Source organism: Desmodus rotundus, chromosome 4, assembly GCF_022682495.2.
Source record: "Desmodus rotundus isolate HL8 chromosome 4, HLdesRot8A.1, whole genome shotgun sequence".
NCBI classification, from domain to species: Eukaryota; Metazoa; Chordata; class Mammalia; order Chiroptera; family Phyllostomidae; genus Desmodus; species Desmodus rotundus.
The window spans coordinates 110118121-110135969 of NC_071390.1; the positions used below are offsets into that span (position 1 = coordinate 110118121).

The 17849-nt window shown below is 38.9% G+C and overlaps 1 protein-coding gene across 3 annotated transcripts in view; it reads right to left on the bottom strand.

Annotated features, from left to right (window-relative positions):
• The window catches only part of CELF2 (CUGBP Elav-like family member 2), a 499109-nt gene that overhangs the window by 455660 nt on the left and 25600 nt on the right, over nt 1–17849 (bottom strand). Inside the window, exon 2 of one of the 3 annotated variants that reach the window (XM_045186444.3) lies at nt 15539–15621. The exons of the other annotated variants lie outside the window; for them this stretch is intronic. The gene's annotated coding sequence lies outside the window, so the exon portion shown is untranslated. The remainder of the gene's footprint in view (nt 1–15538; nt 15622–17849) is intronic. 3 annotated transcript variants of the gene reach the window in all.

A 17849-nucleotide genomic window follows, 5' to 3' on the forward strand; every position in this document is an offset into this window, starting at 1 on the left:
AGAAATTAAAAACTTACTTGGAAACATAATGAAGGAGAACTTCCCTAATCTGGCAAAGGAAATAGTCTTCCAGGAAGTCCAGGAAGCTCAGAGAGTCCCAAAGAAGTTGGACCCAAGGAAGCACACACCAAGGCACATCATAATGACATTACCCAAGATTAAAGATAAGGAGAGAATCTTAAAAGCAGCAAGAGAAAAGGAGACAGTTATCTACAAAGGAGTTCCCATAAGACTACCAGCTGATTTGTGAAAAGAAATGTTGCAGGCAAGAAGGGGCTGGAAGGAAGTATTCAAAGTCATGAAAAGCAAGGACCTAAACTAAGATTACTCTATCCAGCAAAGCTATTATTTAGAGTGGAAGGGCAGATAAAGTGCTTCCCAGATAAGGTCAAGTTAAAGGAGTTCATCATCACCCAGCCTTTATTATACGAAATGTTAGAGGGACTTATCTAAGAAAAAGAATATGATCAAAACTATGAACAGTAAAATGACAACAAACTTACAACTATCAACAAATGAATCTTAAAAAAAAACAAAGCAAACAACTAGAACAGGAACAGAATCACAGAAATGGAAATCACATGGAGGGTGATCAGCTACTAGTGGTGAGTGGGTGCGGGGAGACTGTGGGGGAAAAGATACAGGGAATAAGAAGCATAAATGATAGGTACAAAATTATATGTATGAACCATGGACATGAACTAAGGTGGGGGAATGCAGGTGGGAGGGAGTGCAGGGCAGAGGGGAATACAGGGGAGGAAAAAAAAATGGGACAACTGTAATAGCACAGTCAATAAAATATATTTTTTAAAAAGAAGGAGAACAAGCTTTGGTTTCTTTGTCTTCCTATATAGTTGATAACCCTATCATGAAAGCTCCATCCTCAAGACCTCAGCTTATCCTAATTACCTCCCAAAGATCGCACCTCCAAAAGCCATCACACTGGAGACTAGGGCTTCAACATATGGATAGTAGGGTTGGGTAGGTACAGACATTTATTTTATAGCAGAGTAAGAATGTTCTCATGATGTTTTCGCCTTTCACCCCCATACCTGGGCAATCTCTCCTGAGACCATGTGAGGGCAGTCAGCAGACATGGACTGGAGAAGGAAGGTACTCCTTAATCATGCTACCTAAGACACTGTGGCATCCCCATCAGACTCCCTCTCAAGCCCTGTGCCATAATCACCATTTTCTAGATGGTTGAAGAAACCTGATAGAGACAAATGAAATGGCTTTTTCAATTTACTTGATTTATAGAGGCAGGAATAGAAACCTGTTCTTTTGATGTCTCTTTTCTGTCTCCCCCACTGACCTGGGAGGATGACCCAGGCCACAAGAAGTCCAAAACAAACACTTCCCCTCCTACTCTGAAGGGAAGAGACCGGCAAAATCCCACAACACCATGGGAGCCTTCCAGAAAGCAGGAGAAAACACAACGCTTGCCAAAGATCGCCTTCTGTTATGTGTGGTTCTGAACTGCTTTAATTAAAGATTTCTGTCTTAATCTCATTCATAAACTTAAGCCAAACTTTAATTTCTCATTAAGCATCTTCTGGTGAATAGCATTATCTCTAATTTTTAGCAGTTTTTAAGTTTCACATGTCATGCTCTTAAAAAGTGTGACATATAATATAACTCCATCTCAATATTCAAGGCACTGTTGCTAATTTTAAAGGTCGCAATGCACAAAGGGGAAAGGAAATCAGCAGGAACATTAGGTAAACAAAATGGTTTCTCTCCCTGACTCAAGGGCATTCCAACTTATTCAGGACCACACTATTTTTATTACAATGAAGAGGCAGTGAACAGATCAAATAGAAAAGCTTTTACCTAAAATGCACTTGTTAAAAAGGGCAATTCCATATAGGAAAAGGAAATAAAATTTCCTCTAAAGGATTTAATCTGAACTGATATGCACAGCATAGCAGGAAATTGTAATCTCTAGCTGACTGATAGACTTGCATACCTAGGGGGAAAGAAAAAGGAGAGAGCAAGGAGAGCGAGAATGGAGAGGGAGGGAGGGAGGGAGGAAGGAAGGGAGAGTGGAAGGGAAAGAGGGAAGGAGTGAGAGGAAAAAGAGAGAAGGAGGGAGGGAGCAGGGAAGAGGGAAGGAAAGGGAGAGGGAGAGCAGAGAGAGAGAGATCATCCTATATAGTATGTACTGGGGTAGTTTCCTTCTGGTTGAAATTCAGTGCTTACGATATTGACCTCAATGTAGTAACTTTTTCCTGGATGTGTGTTAAATATTGTATCTTCACATTCAGAGATAACTCTATGAAATCTGGCTGCCCATTAGAATACCGAAGGACCTGAAAACTGCACCATACCCGAATTTCAGTGGAGACCCAGTGACTGGGGATTTCCAGGGGTGGGGCCCAGTGATTCTGTGGAACAATGGAGGGCAAGAACCACTGCTTTAAAACCTACACTCTGCTTTCTACACTAGATGTGCTCCTGAAATCTTTTAAAATTCATTACAACTTGATAGTGATAGTCATTCTACAATGATACTTCCTTTTTTCAACAAGCAGTCCTTCTTTTAGAAATGTGAATCAGAAATTTTGTTACATTGTATTTGCTTCAAGTCATGTGAATGTTCACAGAGAGGGGTGCCTGCAGTGGAGTGGGTGTGCATTTCTCCACACACCCGCACATCACGGGGGCGTACCATGCAAACTTCACATTTACATTTTTCCTTGGAACATTTTTTCATTTGAGCCTATGAAGTAAGTAGGTCAGATGGTATCATCATTATTTTACAGACTGATGAGGGAGAATTGAAATGACATTTTACAATTACCTTTGTGACAGGATTATCACAGTTTATTTTGCACCTAAAGCAGTGCTTTTCTTCCTCATCTCTATATACAAAAATATATAATATACATATATATGTATGTATAAATTTATATATAAAATTAATTTTAAATAATATATACTTCTATATTATAATAATATATATTTATATACATATTACTACATATTACCATATCTTCCACTTTTGTTTATATATATACACATATGTGTACATACATAATATTTATACATCTCCTACAAATAAAATATTAAAGGACTGGTTAGTTTTTTAAGACTACCTATTTCAAGATTAATAATGGATTTAGCTATCAAAATTGTACATCAAATATGTAGGCAATAAAAGAAATCCCATCTGATGTATTTTTCCTAACCTTAGGAGAGCAGGACAGGGGAAATTGCAGGAGGGAATTACAGACAGACAACCGAAACCTGCAATCACTTGAGAGTGCTCAAATCTTATTTAAACAAGCACGTACAATAGTTTGGTGCCCGAACTCAATTTTTATTTTAGGAAAACATAACTTTTCTTTAGATTGTTTTCTAACCTCATCTCAGCAAAATAGAGCTTGATCTCAAGATTCATATCTACTGCACTCTGCTTGCAGGCACACCTACAAATGTGTCTTTCCCCCTTGTGCTCAGGTAAAATAAAAGCATAAAGCACCCACTGCTGGTCTGGACCCTTCAGGGTTCCACATTGGCTTAGCATGTTACACTCAACTCAGAAGGTAATTATTGCTTTTTCTCACAATTTATGGATCCTTTATAAATCTTTATCCCAGGTGATAAAAACATCAAAATGAAGACAAGTTCCTGAACAGAATGTGACAAGGAAACTATCACATTCATAGATTCTTCTGGGAGTTTTTGGAAAGTTATCTGCTTATCTGAATGATATTTGCCAAGATGAAAAGACACCAGCAGATGCCTTGGACTCACACTGGCCAGGCAGAGCTGTTGCTCAGTTGATACAGGGAACATCTGTAAAAGACTCTGGGCAGCAAGTGGAAAGATTTTATTGTCAGCAAAGCACTTTAGGAACAGCCAGGTCCTGGAAAGAACGAAGAAGCTGCAAAACAACACTTAAACCTCGGGACACAAGAAGCCTGCACTATATATAAGTAACCATGAAAATGCCTGGTCTTAGCAGAAGAGAGGGTGACAGCAGATTCCTCGTTGTGAATAATCCCAAAGGAAATGCCTGTTCCTATTTGAGCTTGGGGAGCATAGGAGGATCTGTTCAAATCAGAATGGACAAGTTTACAGATGGGGAAACTGAGACACAAGACACACTTACGTCCTGACTTACTCTATTGTGTGAATGAGGTGCTCATCACTGAGCTAATGGTTAGATAATGTCCGATTTTAGCCTCTGCTTTTAGAATCCCTCTTTGACACTGCTTCCGAAGAAATAGCTCAGAAATGCATGGCAGGCTTTTACCCACAACTCAGTGTGTGTGTGTGCGCATGTTGTTTTATTATTTTATCTTGTTTTAAAATTTTAGGGAGTTTCCACAGATATTATCACAATAATAAAGTGCTATTTGCAAAACAACTCCCATTTTCTTTGGAGCAATGAGCTGAAGGCTAATGGAGGAAAAACTGGGACTGTGTGTGTGTGTTTTTCTTTTCCTTTTTCCCTTTAAGAAAGCTAATTTGCACTTGGACACGTTTAAAATAGATTTCGCATTTGAGGCCCTTGAAGAATAAGCCTACCCTCTCAGAGACAACGGTTATTCAAGCGAGAAAATGGCCAAAGCTATTTCCCATCTATGATGGCAAAAGCCACTCATCATTAAATAAAACATTTAGGCAGTAATTTAAATATTACAGGCTATGAAACTGCTTAGGCAGTGAACAGGAACTGGAATTAGAAGACCAGTCCTATCCTTGAGCAAATAATTAAAATCTTGCTGTTTCTCACTCTGGTCTACAAAAATGGAATGAAAATTCTGGTCATTCATCCATCTAACACGAAGTGCCAAGAACTAATGAATAATGAGGCTCTTTCTCAAAATGAAGTTGTTGCGGAAGAGAGGTGAGCAGTAAACAGCACCTGCCCTTTCCTCAGTTTCCATAATAGTTCTAATTGCAAAGCTTCCTTCCTTTGTTAGCTCATATGTCAGGCTTTGTGGCAAATTTTTATGCTAACCCTAACCAAACTCCTTTTCCTCATGGACCTAAAACATAGTTAAAATTTCCTGAAGTCAGAGAACCCCAAGAAAACTCAACAAAGTATCTACAGAGGAAAGGCTTGGGGAACTTTTTTTCTGTTAGGAATAAGATGTGCTAATTTGTATGACTGATTTATAGGCATTATAAACGAGTCATTTGTCAACATTCCCCAGGCTTCTCATTTTTTTCTGGGGAAAAAAGTGCAATTGCAGTAGAGCAAGTCCTCCCTGCACTCTTTCTCCCCATTTAGCAGAATCTCCTACAAAAAAGTTCAGGTGTCTTAGTTCCTTCCCCTTTTCCCTTTTCTTTTCATTTCTCTTGTTTTCTTTTTTCTTTTCTTTTTTCTTTCCTTCACTCTCTTTTTTTAAGTTTATTTTATTTTTTACATCATCATTTACCTCCCCATACCCTCTTACACCTCCATGCATTCCCTTCCCCCAACAATCACCACACTGTTTTCTTTGTCCATGAGGAGTTTTTCCTTCTTGCTCAATCCCCTCCATCTCCCCAACAGTCCTCAGAGCTGGCAGCCTGCTGAGTCTGTTTCTGTTTTGCTTGTTAGCTCTGTTTGTTCATTAAATTCCACAAATGAGTGAAATCATGATACTTATTTTCCTCTGACTGGCTTATTTCACTTAGCATAATGTTTTCCAGGTTCACCCATGTTGTCACAATGGGAAAATTTTTCTTCTTTTTTATAGCCCATGTAAATGTATAGCCTATGATAGAATATAGCAGTATTCCATCATGTAAATGTACCATAGCTGTTTTATCTACTGATGGACACTTGGGCCTCTTCCATATCTTGGCTATTGTAAATAACACTGTAATGAACATAAAACTCAACACCAAAAAAAGCAAACAATTCAATTAAAAATGGGCAAAGGACCTAAACAGACACTTCTTCAAAGAAGACATACAGATGGCAAATAGACATATGAAAAAATGCTCATCACTAATCAAAGAAATGCAAATTAAAACCACAATGAGATATCACTTCACATCTGTCAGGATGGCAATCATCAATAAATCAACACACAACAAGTGCTGGAGAGGTTGTGGAGAAAAGGGAACCCTAGTGCACTGTTGGTGGGAATGCAGACTGGTGCAGCCACTGTGGAAAACAGTATGGAATTTCCTTAAAAAACTAAAAATGGAACTGCCTTTTGACACAGCAATTCCACTCCTGGGATTATACCCTAAGAATCCTGAAACACCAGTTCAAAAGAATATATGCATTTCTGTCTCTCTCTCTTTTTTTTAATTTCAGGAAAAGGCAGTAGTTTTGGCCAGAAGTATTAGTAAAGGCTCCTTATTTTTCTCCAACTTTTGCAGGAGGGTATGGACTGCTTTCCCCTTGGTTTGAATATTTTCAGACAGGCACTCATACAGGAAAAACTAGAAAAATATTTGACCCATTGGCCCCCCCAATAAATATACTCTTGTATATTGGTCAGAGGTCACAGATTAGGTTTTATTTAACAGAAAACTTCTATTACCAAGACTGTGAGGCAGAAACAAAAATGTGAGAGTAAAGAAGTAGAAAAGTCAAGTAAAAAATATCATTAAGAGAATCCAGAATCCCAGAGTCAGAGGGATCTTAGAAATCATCTAATTCAATTTTGTCCTGATTCGTGATTCCCTTTCATAATGTCCTCCACAAGTGGTGCTTCGGTCTATTTCTTCATAACCCTTATGCCAAGAAATTTCATATCATCACTTTTCAAAGATACCATTTTTCATAATTCACAGAAAGACAACTGAGTGGATCCAAAGAGGAGCTGGATCTGCAGTGCTGGTGAGGGCTGACTTTGTTTCAAAGATCAAAAATAAGGCCACTGACTCATATCCTTCTGTCAGTAGTTGCTGGTCAAGCAAGCAGAAAGTCAGTAAAGACATACAGATGATTGAAACAGTACTATCAGTCAACTTGATCTAATTGATATTTATCAAATACTTCATCCAGAGACAGCCCAATACACTCCCCAAACTTGCATGGAAAACTCACCAAAATAAACCACATTCTGGGCCATAAAACATATACCTAAAATTTAGAAGAATAAAAGTCATAGGAAGTGTGTTCTCAGACTACAATAGAATTAAAATAAATCAATAATTAAAAGATAGCTATAAAATTCCCAAATATTTGAAAATTAGACAACATACTTCTAAATAAGACATGGGTTGAATAAGTAGCCTCAAGACTACTTTAAAACTAAAGATAAAAATACAACTTTAAAAATTTAATGACACGTAGTAAAAGCAGTGGTTAGAGGGAGATTTATAGCACTAAATGCATGCATGCATTAAAAAAGAAGAAAGATCTAAAATCTACAACTGGCTTTCACTTTATGAAACTAAAGAAAGAAGAGCAATTTAAAATGAATGCAAGCAGAAGAAATAATTTTAAAAAGGCCATAAATCAATGATTGAAAAATAGGAAAACAACAAAGAAAATCAATGAAACAAAGAGTTGTTTAAAAAAAGAAAATCAGTAAGATTGATAAACCTCTAGCTGGGTAGAATAAAAGAGAGAGGATGCAAATTGCCAATATCAGATGAAAGCTGGATCATCATTACTGATCCCATCTACATTAAAAGGATAATAGAAGAAATATTACAAATAACTACAAATCAGGTCACTCAGTTGAAATGGAGCAACTCTTAAAAGACACAAACTACTGTAACTCACATGAGAAATAAACAACCTAAATTGCTCTATAACTCTTAAAGAAATTGAATCAATAATTAATAGTCAAGTCCAGTCCTGGTTAGGTGACTCGGTTGGAGCATTGTTCCATACACCAAAAGGTGGCAGTCTCAGTCCCCTGTCGGGGCACATACCTAGGTTGCAGGTTCAATAATCAGTCGGAGCACATAGCAAGGAAAATGATCAATGCTTCTCTCTCACGTGTGTCTCTCTCTCCCTGCTCCTCCCTCCTTTCTTTCCTCTTTCTCTCAAATCAATAAATATATCCTGGAGTGAGCTTTCAACAACAACAACAACAAATCAGGTCCAGGTGGCTCCACAGGTGAATTCACCAAGCGTTTATGAAAAAAATCATACCAATTCTCTACATTATCTTCCAGAAAATAAAAGCAGAGAAAACACTCCCTAAGTCATTCTAGGAGGTCAGAATTATTCTAAAATCCAAGCCAGATAAACATATTATAAGAAAGAAAGCTATAGCTGTCATGAAAATAAATACAAAAATCTTCAATAAAATATTAGCAAATGAAACCCAACAATATATACAATTAACATGCACAATGACCAAATGGATTTATTTCAGTTATTCAAGGATGGTTCAACTTTTAAAAAACTCAGTCAATGTATCCATATTAAAGGGTTAAAGCAGAAAAATCATATGATCATATCAATTGGTACAGAAAAAGCACTTCGAAATTCTAACATTCATTAATATTTTGAAAAAAAAACCCCTCCCTTAAAAAAGAAAAAAATATTGGGAAACTTCCCCAACTTGATAAAGTGCATCTATTTAAAAACCCCTGCAGTTAACTGAACTAACAAGCCAAAGAGAGACAGACTTACAGATTTTTTCCAAGGTGCAAAGGTAATTTAATAGATAAAAAATAATACTTTCAACAAATGGTGTTGGAACAATTGGATATCCAAATACTGATAAATGAACCTAGAGCCAGTCTTATACTTTCCAAAAAATCAGCTCAGATATAAAACTATAACACTTCTAGAAGAAAACATAGAAAATTTATATGACTTTGGGTTTGGTGATGAGGTTTTTTTTTTAATATACAGTTTGAAAATCAATCTGTGAAAGAAAAAAATGAACAACTTAAACTTGATTAGAATTAGGAACTTCTTGTTTAAGAAAGATAGTGTAAGAGAATGAAAAGACAAGCCATGGACTGGGAAAATATATTTGTATTTTTAAAAAGACTTTATTTATTTTTATTTTAAGAGAGGTTAAAGGAAGGAGAAAGAGAGGGAGAGAAACATTAATGTGTGGTTGCCTCTTGCATTCCCCCTACTGGGGACTTGGCCCACAATCCAAGCATGTGCCCTGACTGGGAATTGAACTGATGACCCTTTGGTTCACAGGCTAGCATTCAATCCACTGAGCCACAACAGCCAGGCCTGGGAAAATATATTTGTAAATTCATCTGATAAAGGACTTGTATCCAAATACATAAAAACTCTCAAAACTTAGCAATAAAACAAGCAACCTAATTACGAGGAGCAAAAGATCTGAATAGACACCTCTTCAAAGAATATCTCTACATGGGAAAAAAGTATATGAAAAGATGCCCAATATCATTTGTCCTTTTGGAAATGCCAATTAGAGAACATGAGATACCACTACACATGCTTTAGAATGACTAAAATCCAAAGAACTAACATTTCCAATGGCTGATGGGGATGTGAAGCAACATAAACTCTCATTGATTGCTGCTGGGAGTGCAAACTGGTACAATCATTTTGGAAAAGAGTTTGGTAATTTCTTACCAAGCTAAACATACTCTTAGCAATTGTGCTTCTAGGTATTTATCCAACTGATCCAAAAATGTATGGCCATGTGAATGTTTATAGTAGTAGCTTTATTTATAATTGGCAAAAACTGGAAGTAACTAAGATGTCCATCAGTAGGTGAATAGATAAACACCCTGTGGTACATCTCTATATTGGAATACTACTCAGTGATTTTAAAAAAATGAGCTATCAAGTTACCATGCAGATACATGGATGAATCTTAAGCACATATTGTGAATTGAAAAAAGCTATTGTGAAAAGGCTACATTCTGTATGATTCTACCCATGGGGCATTTTGGAAACGCCCAGGGGTTGCGGTGGGGAGGCTGAAGCACAGAGGAAATTTTAGGGCGGTCAGATTTTAGGGAAATGCATGACACTGTAACGACAGATGCATGCCACTACGCTGGTCAAACCCAGGACTTTACAGCACGAGGAGTGAACCTCAGTTTACGTAAATTTTTAAAATCACTTACGAGTTCGGGGGATCCCAGATAGAATTCAGAATGTGACAAAAATAATTTTAGTGTGTTCAAACACACAAAACAACCCCATCAAAGGGGATGGGGTGAAAAGCTCCTGACCTAAGTAACTGTAGAAATGAGCAGCATCTCTAAGACTAAAGGCAAAAGGACCCATACACAAGCATGGTACTCTAGTTGATACAGTTGTTTCCCAGTGGGGTATAAGTATAGGTTGAAATTCTGAAGCCACTGTACATGTGAAGTTGAACACTTAAGTAAATAGAAGGCCTCAGGTGAGATCTGGGGGTCTCACTGCAGGAGTGGGAGTTTGCAAATAAACAAGGGGAGAAGGTAATGGATTAGAGTTGGAGACATTAGTATGAACTGACATTTAGCTTAATAGCAATATAAATAGTTACCTATAGAAATATTTAGAGATATGCATACGTGCGTGGGCTAATAATATCCACATATATTTCCTTGGTGTCAGCTGAGAGGGCCTAGATGCAATGACAACATAGTAGCAGTGAGCATACACAGTGCCCTGATCTTGGTCTCTAATCCCTTTCTCTAAAAAATGGAACCAGGGATTCCTAGAGCAGTAGTCTCCAACTTCTTTTGGTACCAGGGACCAGTTTCATGGAAAACAATTTTTCCATGGACTGGAGGGTGGTAGGGATGGCTTTATAGCCTGCCACCAGATGCAGCTTGTTGTTCACTTGCCACTCACTGATAGGGTTTTGATATGAGTCTGCAAAAAACTGATTTATCATGATCTCTGTGCAGTCCCACCTCTCTGCTAATGATAATCTGGATTTGTAGCTGCTCCCCAGCACTAGCATCAGCACCTCAGCTCTGCCTCAGATCATCAGGCATTAGAGTCTCATAAGAAGTACACAACCTAGATCCCTCCCAAGCACCGTTCACAGCAGGGTTCATGCTCCAATGAGAATCTAATGCTGGGCTGATCTGACAGGAGGTGGAGCTCAGGTGGTAATGCCAGCCATGGGGCGTGGCTGTAAGTACATATGAAGCTTTTCTTGCTCATCTATGGCTCACCTTCTGCTGTGCGGCTGGGTTCCTATTGGGGACCCCTGCCTTAGAGAAATGACTGATACTATGACTGGAGCAGGAATTAAACATAATGCACATGGAACATTTTGAAGAAGAAACTACTCAAAATAAGACAAGAAAGTGAACAAATACAAATATAAACATGGATGTATGTCAAAGGACATAGGAGACAACTAAAAGAGCTCCCAGTGGCCAAAGTTGGAACAGTTTAATAAAGTCATATTGGACTATAATCCAAAGTATAAAATAAATATCCATAAGTCCATCCTGACATAAATAAGTGGATAAATAACTAATTAAATGGGGAATAAGAGACAAGCCTCCCATGCAAAAGCATTCCAAACAAATTTTGTACTAGATACACTGCCCTGAAGTAGGTGGACATAAATCTCTACTCCTTAAGCATGGGCTGCACATTGTGACTTCTTTCCAAAGAGCACAGTAGAGAAAGGGGGAAGAGAACAACTTTCTAGTGGAGAAATGTGGCAAACACTAGGTGATCAAGACCAATGCCAGTAGTCACAAACCACACAGAGAGTGTGCACACTTGATATGATGTGGTGAGAATGGTGGCGTTTTGCCTCTGTAGTCTTCTTCCCCAAACCCATAACTCCAGTCTAATCATGAGAAAAACACCAGGCAAATCCCTGGGGCCACTCTACAATATATCTGACCAGTATACCTCAAAACTACCAATGCCATCAAGACCAAGAAAATTGGAGCAACTTTCACAGTCAAGAGGAGACGAAGGAGATATGATGGTGAAATGTAATGTGGTATTCTGGATGGGACCTCAGAAGAGGAAAAGGATATTAGGAAAAACAAAACAAAACTAAGCAAATCTACATAAAGTATAGACATTAAGTAATAATAATAATGTATCAATATTGGTTAACTGTAACAAATGTTCCATAACAATATAAGATGTTAATAATGGTGGAAACTATATATGGCTCATATGAAAACTTTTACTACCTTGGCAATTTTTCTATAAATCTCTAGTTTAAAAAAAGTTAATTAAAAGCAGAAGGAAACATAGTCACTGGATCAAGATCTCATCCCTTTTCCCGCATTTTTCCTTGGGGCAGAATCTGGGCGGTATGATGTATAGGTCTGTTCTCCTTGACACTGACTCCGAAGTTAGGACTTGGTGAGTGGAGCGTGTCACCACCGTTCAGACAATTAATACTGTGTGCTAATGTGTGTAACATTTGGTGTTAGGAAAATGCCAAATGCAATGTCCATTGTAATCCAACCCTTCGGTCAAGGTAAGACGTGAAATGTAAATAAAGCACTATTTCAAAAGTGCCACGGCAGGGGTGACAGAAATGTGCTGTAAAAATCCAGAGAACGAAAAGGTCAGGGCACACATGACAGACCCCACGCGGGAGCTGGGTCCCAAAGGAGTGGGCGGGGAATTCCTAGGGTAAGAACTTACATGCGCAGAAGTAGAAAGGAAAGAAAATAATAAGATGAAGTCAATTTGACCAGAATGGATTACTTCTGTGGAAGGCAAGTGGAAAATGAGGCTAGGGAATGTGGGTTTCGTGTGCAGGCAGTAAGTAGAAAGCCATCTATAGTTTCTCACTAAGAAGTAACAGAATTAAATGGGATTTTAAGTACTGATTTGCGTCCTCTTCTCTCCTAGCTCAGTCCATTCCAGAACAGCTTCTGCCCAGCCACCTCTCCACTGGTCACTATCTACCTCAGTGTTGTCATTTCTAACAAGTCATGCTTCTCATTTTAGTTCCAGTTTCTCAGCAGCCTCTGACTCTGCTACTGATGGGGGAGACCCCATGAAACAATGTTTTCTATTAGCTGCTGGAATACCACCTTTTCCTGGTTTTCTCCTCATCTCTCTAGCTGTTCTTCCTTGATGGATATTTCTATATCCATCCTCTAAATAATAATGGGGTTCATCTGGTCCACCCTCCCAGTTTTCTTCTTTCTCTCTCTCTCTTTCTCCCTAGTTGACATCATCCACTCCCGTTGGTGTGGTTCATTTCCGTCTCTTTGATTTTTATTCTGCAATTTATATCTCTAGCCTAGACTTCTTCTCTGAGTTCCGTTCTTACAGATACAGCTGCCTACACGCCACCTTTGTGTGGATGCCCAGGAATCATGTAAGAGCTGTCTCCAATTTAACATGCCCAAAGTTGGTCTCTTATAGCCCCTTCCTCCTCTTCAAACTGTTCCCCAATCTTCCACAGTTTTAAAAGTGGCAATACTCTCCTCCTAGCTCTATACAGAAACCTTGGCATCATCCTTGATTCAGCCCTTTCCCTTACCATGCAAACCAAGACAGACAAATCCGGTATGATCCCACTTATGTGAGGAATCTAAAATAGTCAAATTCATAGAACCAGAGAACAGAATGGGGAGTCACCAGGGGTTGGGGTGGGAGGAATACAGAGGTCTCAGCCAAAAGGTACAAAGTTTCAATTATGCAGAATGGACAAGGTCTAGAGATATATTAAGTGCAACACGGGATACATAGTTATCAACACTGTACTATACAAAAAATTTTGCTAGAGAGTAGATAGTATCTTAAGTGCTTACTACAAAAGAAAATGTAGTAAAAATAAGTAAATTAAAAAAAACTTGTTGAATTACTTTAAATGTGTCCAATCTTTTCCATCACCCTAGTCCAACCATTATGTTATCTCTTGCATGAATCCCTGAAACAACCTTCTCGCTGGTCTTCTTTCGTTCTCGCTCTTGCCTACCTCAGTCCTTCCCCTCTGCCACAACAAATCTGGTCAAGTCACCTTTGACTTAAAACACCTCTGTGGTTTCCTGCGGCTCCTGCTATAAAAGTCAAAATGTTTTTTTAAGATTTTGTTTATTTATTTTTAGAGAGAGGAGAAGGGAGGGAAAAGTGAGAGAGAGAAACATCAATGTGTGGTTGCCTCTTGCACACCCCCTCCTGAGGATCTGGCCCGCAACCCAGGCATGTGTCCTGACTGGGAATCAAACCGGCAACCCTTTGGTTTGCAGGCCAGCACTCAATCCACTGAGCCAGACCAGCCAGGTCGGAAAGTCAAAATATTTAATATACCCTGCCTAGTCTTGCCCCATCAGCACCTGTGGCCCTACCTTGCTTCACATTTTCCCTTGCTCTGTATACTTCAACCACACCGGCTTTCTTTCAGAACCTAAAATATGTCTCATCATACAGAAATCCTTACTGTCAATGACTTTCATCTCACATGAAACATAACACAAAACTCTGAAATGAACTACATGGACTTGTATCATTAGACCCATGCTCACTTTTTCTATCTCATGTCGTGATACAGTCCCCTTTGTCCATGAATATGCAGCCAGACAAGCTAATTTCTGTCTTGGAGACTTTCACACACTGTTACCTTTAATACTCATGCTTGACTTTTTAAAAAGATCAGCTCCATCTCAGCTTAAACATCACCTCTTCAGAGAAGCCTCCCCTGGCCTCCTTATTTAAGCAGGTTTCTCACTGTTCTCTGTCCCAACACCCTATAGATGTCCTTTACAGCTCTATGGTCTCATAATTATGTATCTGCTTACATGTTTTTGTCTGTTTCTCCCACTAGATCACAAGCTCCAAAAGGACAGGGTTCCCATAGCATACAAAATCAGGGGCTGGTGCATGGGAAGGACTCAGACATTTAAAATTTAATCTGCTCAAGAGGCATAGGTAGTTCCAAGATGCAAAGCTAAAGTTAGGAGGCTAATGCAATAGTCCGGGTGCCATATCCCTAACTTGTACTTCAGCCGCTTATATAAGGAGCACAAATGTGAGAGACGTTAAGAAGGTAAAACAGCATGAGAATTTTGTCACTAATTTGATAAGGTTGGAGAAAAGAGAGGAGAAGGGACAAAGATGATTGTAAGGTGGGGAGCCCCTGGGCAGACATCCTGGCTAATCGCCGAGATCGGGCTCTGAGAACATGGTAAATGCAGCCTGAACTGTTTGCCTATTAGGAATCTGATAGTAATGATTAGGAATATAACATCGATATACCAGATTTCCTCCTGGGCTGCTAATGAATTCTATAATTTTATTATATATCATAGAAAACCAAATTTCTCTCTTAAGTGTGATATTTAAGATGTCTGGTGAGCTTCCCAGTTCTTTTAAAAAGAGGAAAAGCATTGGAGTCCAGTAAAAAATTGGGTGTGACTCCAAGATCTGCCACTCCCCAGGTATGTGTGTCCTTGGCCTGGTGGTTGGCCTCTCAGATTCTTGGAATCTTCTGTAAAATGGGGATAGCAACTCCGTGCTGCTGTGAGAATTAAAATTAGGTGACACACGTGGTCTGGAAGGGCATGGCCCCTGCGTATTTACAGTCCAACCCACTCCTCATCTGTTCTAATTCAGGTCTGTTCCCATACTTTCCTTCATCTTTGTCATTCAAAATCCTTGCTTATATTTCTACCTAGCTTCAAGGGACAGTATGAGAGTAAATAAGATAATGCTGTCTGCTCCTAAATACCCACTTTATGGCTTACTTACAGAAAGTTCTTAATCTTGGTCTGGCCTCATCCTGGCCATAGGAGATATCTTGGCAGTTTCTTTACACCGTCAGTTGGAGTGTGCTATGGAGGAATTCAAACTGAACATCAGTCTAATAAACACAATTGGGAAGGAAAAATACCATGTGCCTTCCAGAATCAAACATAAATGCCTCTTAAAATTATTTGTGGTCTTGAATTATGTCTGCTATTGCTTCATTTATATTAACCAGGTTGATGAGAATGGGCTCCGTGCCTTTAACTATGGAAAGAAACAATGCATTTTGGAGAGAAGACAAACCATAAATATAAGGCATTATCATAAAAGTTTGATGCACGAAAACAGATCCTCAAAATTCTGAAGGGGAAGGTGTGGTTTCACATATTTCTTTGTTCAATTTTCTGCCTTGCAGAACTCACATTAAAATATTTATTTATATACTTATGTATGAGACAAAAAAAACCTTCAAAAATTGATATATTGTTATGTATCTGGCATGGAGAACTCTAAAATTGTGTCCGAGGATGATTCCAAGACAGTTGAGATAGCCAGTCATCCCAACCCAGGCATCTTATTCTTTACTATTTTTAAGATGAATTTGCATTTTGTCTTTTCTCCTCACCAGTTCTAGTGCCATGAATGGATGTTTTCAGAGGGTTTTTTTTTATTTGTTGTTTTTCATTTGTTGTTTCTGTTGTTAACAATATTTTCACTTTAAAAGCAAGTCACTGGGGAAGAAGAAGTAACTTGGAGACTATTAGCAAGGACCCTGAAATCAAGATGGCTCACAACCCTGAAGCATGGACCATGCAGTAAACTGATGGACCGTCTCTTCTTATTGAGCTGATTCACTGTCATGCCCGTCACGAAGCTGTAATCATGCCTAGAAAGGGCTACTCTCTCTTTTGTTCTACTGTCAGAATGACATTTGTCAAGTAGTCGAGTCCAATGTGACACTGCAAAAGAAAAAAAACCCTGGACCTATTTTCTTGTTTTTGAAAATGATTCTGTGCTGCTGGTGACCCCTTTTGTCTTCAGGTCTGGCATCTTACAAGACGTCTCAAGGACACTAAAATTTCTCTGTGAGCAGCTGTAGAATTCTTGTGTTGAACCCCTTTGTACAAAGTTCCCCACAGGATTGTACAGCTAGCAAATATTTACCAAATGCCCACCATGTACCAGGCACTGTACTCGTTTCCTTGGGGAGATACTGATGTGGGACAGGTTGTCCAGGAGAGGCTACGCTTTGAGTACACCGTCACATCACAGGCCCCTAATGTGCCTTCGCGAGTGGGGGCCCAGTTTTCTATACCCCTACACTGCACACAGGATAAGTCCTAGAAAACTGAGCTTGTTATCACAGTCTTATCCTTCTTCTAGCACCTTATTTTAGGATTTATCAAATCACCTCTTCAGGCCCTGGACCTTGTAAGAAGCTGGTGCACATCAGCACATGCCAACGACAGGGCACAGCGAAGACAGAGTGGCTCTGTGATCCCTGTTGCAGAAGTGCCTTTGCCGCCCTTTGTGTCAGCCGTGACCCTCAGCCAACCCTGAGGAGGTAAACACCAGGGAATCTGGGATCATTTTCAAGTATCTCAGAATACTCATTACACCACCACAAGTCAACACTGGAGCAATTTGTTCTAGAATAATGCTAACATACTTGAAATTTGCAATTGGGAATTTAATTCATCTCAGCATATATGAACATTTATTTCTTTGTTCTATGGGCTTCGGGGGGAAAATCTTTCTGGGTATCACCATTGCCTGTTTCTAGGACTCTTGGTTTATTTTATGCAATACTCTCAGGCAGCCTCAGCCAAGCCCGGCATTTAAACTAGACTGGGGATCACACTTAGAGTTAAGCAAGGTTGGAGCAATCAGGAATTTGGAATTTGATATGATGACATCTATTGTTTTTAACATATTCAAAAAACAAGTTAGGGGAGTTGATTCTTTGACAGATGGGTACAATTGTGCTGAAAAACTAGTTTTGCAATATATTTGTGTTTGGCAGCTAGGCAACCAGAAATGACTAATACACAGGAAGTATGTACTTTGTGCTGCTTCTAGCCAAATAATAGGAATTATAAATCTCTTGATTCCTTTATGTGAGTATTCTCTATGTAAAAGAAAAAAAAAATTAAAAAGTCTCTTGAATTTAGAGGGCTTGTTTTTGACTGACTTCTCTCCCACAGTCCCTTTACTTTTTTTCCTTAGTCTTTCCCACAGGGCATCAGGAGGGGGAAGTTCTGTAAAAAGAAAAAAAGGGAGTGGATTGGAATCCATTAATTCCTTTTTTAAAATT